This window comes from Lolium perenne, chromosome 5, assembly GCF_019359855.2.
Source record: "Lolium perenne isolate Kyuss_39 chromosome 5, Kyuss_2.0, whole genome shotgun sequence".
Classification (NCBI taxonomy): Eukaryota; Viridiplantae; Streptophyta; class Magnoliopsida; order Poales; family Poaceae; genus Lolium; species Lolium perenne.
In genome coordinates, this window is record NC_067248.2 from 99,874,224 (window position 1) to 99,887,883 (window position 13,660).

Below are 13,660 nucleotides of genomic sequence, written 5' to 3' on the forward strand. Positions count from 1 at the left end.
CCCATGACACGGGCTCGAGCCAAAGCAATACATGACAAGGTGAACTCGCTCCTCACTACCCTTGACCTCGGCTCCCCATTGGATGGAATGCTACCTCATGCCGAAACACTTTGTGTGATTAGGTACATGGAGCACCAAGACCCCGGAGAGGATGAGACGTCATGGTCAAGGAAAGGAGAGGAGCAGCAGAACCTGGAGATGAACATGAAGCCGAAGCCACCGTCGCCCGAAGATCGCCAAGGAAGAAAAGGACGCTGGCCGGTCCAGGACCCGGTCGGACCGGACCCACGACCGGACGCCCCGGCCACAGGCCCGGTCAACCGGGCGCAAACCGGGCCAGCTCCCTCGTACCGGACGACGACCGGACCCAAGACCGGATTCTTCGCAGATTCCCGGTTGGCGACCGGTCGACCGGATCCATGACCGGACAGCCCGGTCACGAGCCCGGTCGAGACCAGGACCCACCACGACGGACAGCCCGGTCCACGAGCCAGTCTGACCGGACGCACAACCGGATCCGACGGGAATACCCCACCAAACTGCCTTGACTTATCCATTCGCGTACCTGTTCGCCCTTGCTGGCTGTGCCTGCCTATTTAAGTAGCTGGACCCCCTCCTTTACTGTTTAGACTTGTTTAGAACTCAAACCTAACTTTGAGCTTAGTCTCCCTTGGGTATCATCCCTCTGTAATCAAGGCAACCCTTGTGGATGTATGGATTTGGTAGTAAGAGATTCTAGTGCTTGCACTCTCTCTCTCACTCCTTGATTCGTCCTCCCCACCGGTCTCTCCTCTCGGAATTCTACCTCGAGTCTCTTCCGGGCGGATTCTATTGGCACGGTCCATCGAGCCGTGAGGGTAAGCATCGATTGTATCGGGTTGGTGTGCGTGGTTCTTCGTGTGTTCTTCGTGTTCTTAGTGTTCTTCCGCCTCTCCCCCTCTTTCCCCCTTGATTCCTTGGGTCATTCGCGAGATCGGGCCACAATCGGGGTCTCAGACCTCATCATATGGTATCAGAGCCTTTGGTTTCCGCGGATTTGACCCTCCACCCACCCAATTTCGTTTCTAGAAAATTTTCCAAAAAAAAATAGCCCTAAATTGCCTTTGGACGGATCTGTGATTTGGTTGAGTTTTGAGTGGTTTTGCTCCGTGGATCTGGTGTTGTTGTGCTTGATCTACTATTTCCCCCACCTTTGAGCCTCCAATTCCATCGTTTCCCTTCGTTTTGGCCGATTTGGTTTTGGTTTGAGGAAGAACAGGAGAGAGAAAGCTCCAAATCGGCAGAACCCGGTTTCGCACCCGGTCAGCGGCCCCCGAGACCGGACCGTCCGGCGCAGAACCCGGTCAACCGGCCGCAAACCGGAGCAACCGGTCCCGAAAGCCGATCCAACCGGACCCCAGACCGGAGCAGCCGGCGCAGCACCCGGTCCGACCGGACCACCGACCGGGCTCCTCGTCTTCGACATCGTCTAACACCACCGCCGACCACCACTACCACCACCATCTCCACCATCGCAGGTATAACTTGCAGTAACCCTTGTAGCCCTCTTCTTTTGCGATCTATCCCACGAGCGAAGCTTCCGAGTGTTGCGAAACATCGCACGAGGTCCCGACCGTGAGGGTGTGCGTTGTGTGAGTAAAGCTCGTAAGTAGAGCTCGTGAGTGGCCAGCAAAAGAGTAAGAGCATAGTGTGCTAGTGAAAAAAAAAAAAAAAAGAGAAAAGCAAAGTGCAAAGTGCCACCGATACAAAAAGAGTGAAAAGCTTTTAAGCAAGCAAGAGAGATAGAGAAGAGAGACCTCATGCGAATCTTGGTGTTTCTAATCTATGCAACCTAGCTTCGATCTCTTCTTGCGTTAGTGTGACATTGAGCACCCTTGTTTTGGGTTTTTCCTTTTTCCGCTCGTTCCTTGGTTGCACTAACCCCGCTCATCCCGTGTGTGAGTTCCACATTTTTCCGTGTTTATAGTGATCGCCACTTTGACACTTGGATTTTTGGACCTTACCCACTCTTAACAACATACTCGATTTTGGATTTCGTCTTTTGGTTTTCCACCATCCACTCCTAACACCATATTTGCTAGCTTTTGCGTGTGCCTTTGTGTGTGTCCCGATACAATTGGTCTTACTTTCGGCTTGGTTGATTGCCTCAATACTATCTTGCCACGGTAAGAGTGAGAGGTAGTCTCCTTCCACTAACATCCACAACATAGTTCTTGTCTTGTGATCATGGATAGGAACGGAGATGAAACAAGGGATGGAGAAGTCCTCCGGAACACCGAGAGGTTGGCTACTCAACACAACCTATGGACTCAACGCCAAGAGTTCAAGGAACAACTATCACTCTTCGAGACACGCATCGACCAACAATATGAAGAAGTGGCTCACAACTTCGGCCAAGTGAACCAAGATATGAATCTTCTTCGTGAAGCTACGGACAACTTGCATGACCAAGTGACGGCCAATGATGCAAACATGGAGCGGCGCATGGATAGCCTTGAGCGCGCCATCAACAACTTGGGACGCCGACATCGACATCGCTCTACTTCCTCATCGTCATCGACTACCTCACATGATGACTACTCCCATGATCACCATTCGTCTTCAAGCTCCGACTCAAGGCATGGAGATCATCATCGCTCTCGTCGACCGCACGCTCGTCATGATGATTCTCGCTCCAACTCAAGGCGCGGAGAGTTCCATCGCCATGCTCGTCCTCATGAACGTCCGCAACAAGAACAAGCCCTTCACCAAGATCGTCATCAAGCGGCTCGCCATGCCCACCATGGGCATGACGACCAACCCCAAGACAACGTCCTCCACAACATGGACCCGGCACCTCATCGTCAAGCCCATGTGGATGCTCAAGACCAAGGTCATCATGATCCACCAAGGCGTGACCTCCGGAACCATCCTCGCCATGACCAAAGGGGTCGAGGGCAACCACAACATGATCAAGATGAGAGAGCCCTAATTGGGCAACGCCAACAACCTCGCCAAGACCCGCAACAACATCCTCAACATGAGCCAAGTGAAGCTAGTGTTCACCTCCAACGCCAACCCAATGCTATGGTTGGTCGTGGAAGACCTCCTCTACCACCTCAAGTCGCAAGAGATGAAGGCATCCGTCCTCGCCGAAGGAACATGGAAGATGAAGAGAATATGTATGGAAAGCTCAAGTTCAACATGCCCAAGTTCAAGGGTGAAGACGACGCTTGAGGCCTACCTCTCATGGGCACTCAAGGTTGACAAGATCTTCCGCATCCATAACTACTGCGGTGCCAAGAAAGTAGCCATGGCCTCCCTCGAGTTTGAAGAATATGCCAACACTTGGTGGGAACAAGTTGTCACTCTTAGGGAAGAAAAGGAGATCCTCCAATTGATACTTGGGAAGACATGAAGGAGGAGATGGAAGCTCGCTTTGTCCCTAAACACTACAAGACCGATCTCTTCAACAAGCTACAAAAGTTGAAGCAAGGCACCAAGACCGTTGAGGAATTCTTCAAGGAGATGGAGTTAACCATGATGCGAGCAAACATCCAAGAGTCCGAGAATCAAACCATCGCTAGGTTCTTCAATGGCCTCAACTACCCCATCAAGAGGATTGTGGAGTTCCAACAATACTCCAACATGGTTGAGTTGGTTCACCAAGCTTCCAAGGCCGAGCGTCAAGTGAATGAGGACATCAAGTACTCGAAGTCCAAGCAATACTTCGCCTCCAAGCTTGCCACATCAACTCCTACAACAAGTGTCAAGCCAACCGCATCCTCTACACCTTCCAAGCAACCTTCCATACAAAGTCGCATGAAGCAAACGGTATCCTCCACCGCCTCCTCTAAGGCCTCTACGGGACCCTCCAATGTCACTTGCTTCAAGTGTGGCACCCAAGGCCACAAGTCCTTTGAGTGCAAGAACACCAAGGTCATGATCACTATGGAGAATGGTGACATAGAAACTCTAAGTGAAGGTGAATATGAAGCACTAGTGCAAGCCGCCGTTGCTAATGAGGAAGACTATGATGAAGAAAGTGGAGAAGACCCCCTCTTATGCACACATGATCCAAGCCCTTCTCTTGTGGTCACTCGAGTGCTCACCACTCAACCACAAGCTATGGAAGACCAAAGATGCAACATCTTCCAAACGCGTGCCGGCATTGGTGGCAAGTCTATCAAGGTCATCATCGATGGTGGGAGTTGCCACAACTTGGCAAGCACCGAGCTATGTGAGAAGCTCAACCTCACGCTTCGCAAGCATCCTCATCCATACCATGTCCAATGGTTGAGTGACAAGGGCAATGTCAAGATTCAACACACCGTCACCGTCAACTTCAAGATAGGACCCTATGAAGACACCGTCGAGTGTGATGTGGTGCCTATGACCGTGTGCCACATGTTGCTTGGCCGCCCATGGCAATTTGACAAGAAGGCCATACATGATGGTTTCTCCAATGCATACACCTTCAAGGTCAAGGACAAGAAGTTCGAGCTTCGCCCAATGACTCCTAGCCAAATCATCGCCGACAATGCGAAGGCTTTAGCGAGGGCACAACACCACATCCACCATAGTGAGTTGAGAGGAGAGGGAGCTACCCACCAAAAAGAGAGTGAGCGCCACCACCCACATATGAGTGAGAGAAAGAGTGTCCTCCTAACCACCAAAAGCGAGTGGAGAGAAGTGAAAGACAACCCATCCACCACCATACACTACGTGCTCATTTGCAAGGGCCTCTCGTCGGAGACTAATGACTTAACCAACATTCCTTCGTCTTTGTTGTCTCTTTTGAAGGAGTTCCAAGACGTCTTCCCCGACGAGCTACCCCATGGACTACCACCGCTTCGGGGCATCGAGCATCGCATCGACCTCATACCCGGCGCTCCACTAACAAACCGCGCCGCTTACCGCACCAACCCCGAGGATACCAAGGAGATCCAACGCCAAATTCAAGACCTCCTCGCTAAAGGGTATGTCCGAGAAAGCCTTAGCCCTTGTGCCGTTCCCGTCATTCTTGTGCCTAAACCGGATGAGACGCAACGGATGTGTATGGATTGCCGCCCTATCAATGCCATTACCGTCCGTTATCGACATCCCATTCCGCGTTTAGATGACATGCTTGATGAATTGAGTGGTGCCACCATTTTCTCTAAGATTGATTTGCGTAGTGGCTACCACCAAATTCGCATGGCAATTGGTGATGAATGGAAGACGGCATTCAAGACCAAGCTTGGTCTCTATGAATGGCTCGTCATGCCGTTCGGTCTTTCCAATGCTCCTTCCACTTTCATGCGTCTTATGAATCACATTTTGCGACCTCTCATTGGCAAGAGCGTGGTTGTCTACTTTGATGATATTCTCATCTATAGCAAAAATCTCGAGGACCATGTTCAACATATGAGAGAAGTCTTATGCATCTTGCGCCACGAGAAGCTCTTTGCCAACCTTCCAAAATGCCATTTCGCTCAAAACAAATTGGTTTTTCTTGGTTTTGTGGTTTCCGCCAACGGGATTGAAGTTGATTCTTCCAAAGTTGAGGCCATCCACAATTGGCCCACTCCCACAAATGTTGGTCAAGTTAGAAGCTTCCATGGACTTGCCGGATTTTACCGCCGCTTTGTGAAAGATTTCAGCACCATTGCTTGCCCTTTAAACGAGCTTACAAAAAAGAATGTTCCGTTCGTTTGGGGCAAAGCACAACAAAAAGCTTTTGATGAATTGAAAAAGAGACTCACCGAGGCACCATTACTTGCTCTTCCCGATTTTGCCAAAACATTTGAGATCGAATGCGATGCGAGTGGCCTTGGAATCGGTGGTGTTCTCATGCAAAATGGAAAACCCGTGGCATACTATAGCGAGAAGTTGGATGGCGCACGCCTCAACTATCCTATATATGACAAGGAGCTTTATGCTTTGGTTCGTGTTCTTGAAGTTTGGCAACACTACCTTTGGCCAAAAGAGTTTGTTATCCATTCGGATCATGAGTCCTTGAAGTATTTGAAAAGTCAACAACATTTGAACAAGAGACATGCTAAGTGGGTTGAGTTCATAGAGTCCTTCCCTTATGTAATCAAATACAAAAAGGGCAAGGAAAATGTGGTTGCGGATGCACTTTCCCGCAAGATTACTCTTCAACTCACCCGCTTGGAGTTTCACATTTTGGGTCTTGAGGAGATCAAAGAACTTTACCCTTCCGATTCTTTCTTTGGACCAATCTTTGAAAAGTGTTCCATTGACCGAGGTTTTGATGATTTCTACTTGCATGATGGCTACTTGTTTAAAGCTAACAAAGTTTGCATACCCGAGTCTTCTCTTCGTAAGTTGCTTTTGCAAGAGTCACATGGAGGTGGCCTCATGGGTCATTTTGGACGCGACAAGACTCTTTCGATGCTATCCACACACTACTATTGGCCACGCATGAAGCGAGACGTGGAGCGCCTTTGCAACCGTTGCACAACGTGCTTACAAGCTAAGTCAACATCCAACCCCCATGGTCTTTACATACCTTTACCCATTCCATATGCACCTTGGTCGGATATAAGCATGGACTTTGTGTTAGGCTTACCAAGAACAAAGCATGGGCATGATTCAATCTTTGTGGTAGTGGATAGGTTCTCAAAAATGGCACATTTTATACCATGTCATAAGAGCGATGATGCTTCACACATTGCTTCATTGGTTTTCAGGGAAGTGGTTCGCCTACATGGGATACCGGCAAGCATTGTGTCGGATCGAGACGTCAAGTTCATGAGTTATCTATGGAAGTCGCTTATGGCAAAATTTGGAGTCAAGCTCTTGTTCTCATCGTCCTCGCACCCTCAAACCGATGGACAAACCGAAGTGGTCAATCGAAGCCTCTCCACACTCCTTCGCACACTTGTGAAGAAAAACTTGAAGTCATGGGAAGATTGCCTCCCCCACGCGGAGTTCGCCTACAATCGAGCCAAGCACTCCACAACATTACGGAGTCCCTTCATGGTCGTCTATGGATTCGAACCTCCAACGGCACTCGACATCCTTCCACTCCCTCTTCATCAAAGGACCAACATGGACTTCGACGAGCGCACCACCGCCATGAAGAAACTACATGAAGAAACAAGAGCAACCATACAAGACCATGTCCTTCGCCAAGCTAACCGCCTCAACGCCAAGAAGAAAGAACGAGTGTTTGAAGAAGGAGACCTAGTTTGGGTTCACCTAAGGAAAGAAAGGTTCCCTCAAGAACGCAACTCCAAGCTCAAGCCAAGAGGAGATGGGCCTTTCAAGGTACTCAAGCGCATCAACAACAACGCCTACGTCATCGACATACCAACATCCAAGTACTTGGTGAGCAACACTTTCAACATCTCGGACCTCTCCCCACACCATGGAGATGAGGAGGAACAAGAGTCGAGGACGACTCTCTCCCAAGGGGGGGGAGATGATGTAGCCCCGCTCGCCAACGACACTACATCAAGGCCAACAAGTCCCCCAAGTGGACCCATGACACGGGCTCGAGCCAAAGCAATACATGACAAGGTGAACTCGCTCCTCACTACCCTTGACCTCGACTCCCCATTGGATGGAATGCTACCTCATGCCGAAACACTTTGTGTGATTAGGTACATGGAGCACCAAGACCCCGGAGAGGATGAGACGTCATGGTCAAGGAAAGGAGAGGAGCAGCAGAACCTGGAGATGAACATGAAGCCGAAGCCACTGTCGCCCGAAGATCGCCAAGGAAGAAAAGGACGCTGGCCGGTCCAGGACCCGGTCGGACCGGACCCACGACCGGACGCCCCGGCCACAGGCCCGGTCAACCGGGCGCAAACCGGGCCAGCTCCCTCGTACCGGACGACGACCGGACCCAAGACCGGATTCTTCGCAGATTCCCGGTTGGCGACCGGTCGACCGGATCCATGACCGGACAGCCCGGTCACAGGCCCGGTCAGACCGGACCCCTGACCGGACAGCCCGGTCACAGGCCCGGTCTGACCGGACGCACAACCGGATCCGACGGGAATACCCCACCAAACTGCCTTGACTTATCCATTCGCGTACCTGTTCGCCCTTGCTGGCTGTGCCTGCCTATTTAAGTAGCTGGACCCCCTCCTTTACTGTTTAGACTTGTTTAGAACTCAAACCTAACTTTGAGCTTAGTCTCCCTTGGGTATCATCCCTCTGTAATCAAGGCAACCCTTGTGGATGTATGGATTTGGTAGTAAGAGATTCTAGTGCTTGCACTCTCTCTCTCACTCCTTGATTCGTCCTCCCCACCGGTCTCTCCTCTCGGAATTCTACCTCGAGTCTCTTCCGGGCGGATTCTATTGGCACGGTCCATCGAGCCGTGAGGGTAAGCATCGATTGTATCGGGTTGGTGTGCGTGGTTCTTCGTGTGTTCTTCGTGTTCTTAGTGTTCTTCCGCCTCTCCCCCTCTTTCCCCCTTGATTCCTTGGGTCATTCGCGAGATCGGGCCACAATCGGGGTCTCAGACCTCATCAATGATGATGTGATTCTTACCGTTGGTGTTGCCTCAAACAAGTTGACCAATTTCTCTTTCATGTGGTTTGTTGGCACGCACGGTTGTGCAAATTTTTACTTGGTGAACTTTTTGGATAATATGTTGTGTGTTGCACCAAATATGAGGACCAATTTCTCTTTCCAATGGTTTGTGTGCACACATGTTGATGATATTTTGGACACTCTTCCGTATGTGTTTTTGCCAAATTCTCCACTTGTTGCTTCAAGGATGTTGAGCAATTTCTCTTTCCGATGCCTTGAGAGCAACAATGACAATGAGTTTCTATATGAGATGGACACCACGGTTGTCTCACAATTGGGAGTTTTTGTGTTTCCACATTTGGAAGATGTTCATAAGGAGTTTTTACACATTGACCTTGCACATGCATTATTCTTGATATATTTGTGTTGTGCTAACGGTGTTGTGAACATGAAAGGACATGTCATCGATGATGTGCTCCAATATCACACACAAACATATTTTGCTTGGTCTTTGTTGTGTGAAGGTACAAGTGACTTGTGGATGAGCGTCAACGAATGGGTTCAACCCCACACTTCGACTACACAAGATCTCTCCATGAGAGCACACCGACATTATACTAAGGTGACCTCCTTATACTTGGGACATATTGCTAAATCCGTTGAACATTGGCTACGCTTTGAGTGTTGCTTGGCTTTTCTTGTGCTATTCATAGGGCTCTTGACAAGTGAAGGGACATTCAAGCGTTGGTGTCATCTACCTCCTTTACACATTCATGAAGAGTTATCGTCGAGGACGACTCTTTTTCAAGTGGGGGGAGATGATGCAGCCCGACCTTCGGTCTACACCGCATCATACACTTCATCGCCAAGAGAGGATGCCATGGAGACCCGAGGACGCAAGGCCGATGTCACGGAAGCATGGAAGAGAAGGAGAAAGAGGAGCTGGACGCTCCAGGCCGGAACTTCCGCCCCTGATGGCCGGAACTTCCGCCCCACCGGAACTTCCGCCCCAAGGACCGGAACTTCCGCCCAGATGCCGCCAAGATGCCTTCCAGCGCCCAGAGAAATGGATCAGGCCGGAACTTCCGCCCCGAGGGACCGGAACTTCCGCCCACTCGGAACTTCCGCCCAAGTTCCGCCCAAGTTCCGAAATTACGCCGAAACGCCCCTGGATGTTACTGCAAGGAAATTGGCCACTTTCGGAACTTGGCCGGAACTTGACCGGAACTTCCGGCCGGACCGGAACTTCCGGCCCCGAAGACCGGAACTTCCGCCCATGACCGGAACTTCCGCCCAAGACGGCCGGAACTTCCGCCCTACCGAACTTCAGCACAACAGCACTTTTCAGCGTGTAACTTATCCCTTCGCCCCCACCTATAAATAGGCTAGTTGGCTAAGATCTGAGATTAGACTTGATTTGAAAGAAAACCTGAGCTTAGCTCACCCTTGTGGGAACCCTACCTAGATCTATGATCTTGTACCCCCACCCGGGCTCCTTATCAACTCGTGAAGATCTCTTTGGCGACTTCTACCGTTTGTTTGATCTTTTGCTTGCACTTCTACCTATTTGGTCTTTTGCTTGCACTTCTATCAAACCTTCCGGTCTTTTCGCCCTTGTAGATCTCCCGAGCTTTGATTTGTCGATCTCTTTGCGGGACTTCTACCGGAAGGTCTTTTCCTGCAATCTCTATCGAGTTGGTGTTTCGAGCCAACGAGGGAAAACTCGAATTGTATCCGTGTGTGTGTATATCCCCGCGTTTCCCCCACGTGTTCATCGCGTTCATCCACCTACCCCCACGAATCCCTTCAAATCCGTGAAGATCGGGCACATCCCTGGGCTTAGCCCTTATCACTATTATTGGCCACGCATGAAGCGAGACGTGGAGCGCCTTTGCAACCGTTGCACAACGTGCTTACAAGCTAAGTCAACATCCAACCCCCATGGTCTTTACATACCTTTACCCATTCCATATGCACCTTGGTCGGATATAAGCATGGACTTTGTGTTAGGCTTACCAAGAACAAAGCATGGGCATGATTCAATCTTTGTGGTAGTGGATAGATTCTCAAAAATGGCACATTTCATACCATGTCATAAGAGGGATGATGCTTCACACATTGCTTCTTTATTTTTCAGGGAAGTGGTTCGCCTACATGGGATACCGGCAAGCATTGTGTCGGATCGAGACGTCAAGTTCATGAGTTATCTATGGAAGTCGCTTATGGCAAAGTTTGGAGTCAAGCTCTTGTTCTCATCATCCTCGCACCCTCAAACCGATGGACAAACCGAAGTGGTCAATCGAAGCCTCTCCACCCTCCTCCGCACACTTGTGAAGAAAAACTTGAAGTCATGGGAAGATTGCCTCCCCCACGCGGAGTTCGCCTACAATAGAGCCAAACACTCCACAACATTACGGAGTCCCTTCATGATTGTCTATGGATTCGAACCTCCAACGGCACTCGACATCCTCCCACTCCCTCTTCATCAAAGGACCAACATGGACTTCGACGAGCGCACCACCGCCATGAAGAAACTACATGAAGAAACAAGAGCAACCATACAAGACCATGTCCTTTGCCAAGCCACCCGCCTCAACGCCAAGAAGAAAGAACGAGTGTTTGAAGAAGGAGACCTCGTTTGGGTTCACCTAAGGAAAGAAAGGTTCCCTCAAGAACGCAACTCCAAGCTCAAGCCAAGAGGAGATGGGCCTTTCAAGGTACTCAAGCGCATCAACAACAACGCCTACGTCATCGACATACCAACATCCAAGTACTTGGTGAGCAACACTTTCAACATCTCGGACCTCTCCCCACATCATGGAGATGAGGAGGAACAAGAGTCGAGGACGACTCTCTCCCAAGGGGGGGAGATGATGTAGCCCCGCTCGCCAACGACACTACATCAAGGCCAACAAGTCCCCCAAGTGGACCCATGACACGGGCTCGAGCCAAAGTAATACATGACAAGGTGAACTCGCTCCTCACTACCCTCGACCTCGGTTCCCCATTGGATGGAATGCTACCTCATGCCGAAACACTTTGTGTGATTAGGTACATGGAGCATCAAGACCCCGGAGAGGATGAGACGTCATGGTCAAGGGAAGGAGAGGAGCAGCGGAACCTGGAGATGAACATGAAGCCGAAGCCGCCGTCGCCCGAAGAGCGCCAAGGAAGAAAAGGACGCTGGCCGGTCCAGGACCCGGTCGGACCGGACCCACGACCGGACGCCCCGGCCACAGACCCGGTCAACCGGGCGCAAACCGGGCCAGCTCCCTCGTACCGGACGACGACCGGACCCAGGACCGGATTCCTCGCAGAATCCCGGTTGGCGACCGGTCGACCGGACCCATGACCGGACAGCCCGGTCACGAGCCCGATCGAGCCGGACCTGGCCGGACAGCCCGGTCCACGAGCCCGGTCGACGGACGCCCAACCGGATCCGACGGGAATACCCCACCAAACTGCCTTGACTTATCCATTCGCGTACCTGTTCGCCCTTGCTGGCTGTGCTTGCGTATTTAAGTAGCTGGACCCCCTCCTTTACTTTTCAGACTTGTTTAGAACTCAAACCTAACTTTGAGCTTAGTCTCACTTGGGTATCATCCCTCTGTAATCAAGGTAACCCTTGTGGATGTATGGATTTGGTAGTGAGAGATTCTAGTGTTTACACTCTCTCCCACTCCTTGATTCGTCCTCCCCACCGGTCTCTCCTCTCGGAATTCTACCTCGATTCTCTTCCGGGCGGATTCTATTGGCACGGTCCATCGAGCCGTGAGGGTAAGCATCGATTGTATCGGGTTGGTGTGCGTGGTTCTTCGTGTGTTCTTCGCGTTCTTCGTGTTCTTCCGCCTCTCCCCCTCTTTCCCCCTTGATTCCTTGTGATGAGGCCTAAGGCCACGTGTGTTGCCCGATCTCACGAATTGACCGAGGGAAAGGCGGGGGGGAGAGGAAGAACACGAAGAACACGGCGAAGAACACGATGAACACACGCGAACGCACGCAACACAACCCGATACAATTCGGTTTACTCCCGATAGCCCGAACCACTATCCCGATAGAATCCCTCAAGGAGAGACACGAGGTAGAATCCCCGAGAGAAAGACCGATATACGATCTATGGAGTCACACGAGTGAGAGACCGCGGTAGAATCACAAGTGCGAAAGATAAATCATATAAGGAGTGCCTTGATACAACTCATAGATTTGTGTCTAAGAGAGGAGGGGGTTTCCCTAATCCCAAAGGGATGGTGGAGGCATAAGCCAAGTTCTCACTCAAGTTATGTCTAACCTAATGAAGGGGGAGGTGGGAGCCTATATATAGGGAGGCACCAAAGGAGGGGTAGTTTAGGCATACAAAGGGATAAAGGGTTCAGATTTGATGCTCTTTGCAGTGGGGCGTCAGGGCCAGCACAGGTAGGGCGATAGGGCCGGCGCAGGTAGGGCGGCAGTGCCGTCATCCTCAGGCGTAGTGGCGGTGCGGCAGTGCCGGTCTTCCTGGCGCGTCTCCTTATCCTCGACGTTCTCTTCCATGCTTCCACGACCTCGGCCTTGAGTCCTCGAGCCTCCATGGTGTCGTCCACTTCCTCCGTACTTGGCGATGTGTTCCTATCATGGTCATATGAAGGAGGATGAAGTAGCATACCATTCATGAGAGACAATTGTAGGCACGCATAAAGGAGAAGATTCACATTTGCGTGACGTGTCGGCGTTGACGCACATGATGCGGTGGAGACCGAAGGTCGCCCCGTATCATCTCCCCCCACTTGAAAAAGAGTCATCCTCGACGATAGCTCTTCATGAACGTGTATAGGAGGTAGATGACAACCACGCTTGAATGTCACTTCACTTGTCAAGAGCCCTATCAATAGCACAAGAAAAGCCAAGCAACACTCAAAGCATAGCCAATGTTCCACGGGTTTAGCAAAAGAGCGCAAGTAGAAGGAGGTCACCTTAGCAAGCTGTCGATGTGCTCTCATGGAGAGATCTTGTGTAGTGGAAGTGTGCGGGCAAAGCCACTCATTGGAGCTCACTTGTATCATGCTCTCAAGAGCTCTTTTTGTCAACTCGTGCTCAATCGAGGTTGACATTGGAGTTTGGGTACCTACACACATGTTAGACAACAAGAACAACGTGTGTGCATGGTATATGAACACATCATCCATCATGATGCGCCATTTCTTTTGCACATCAC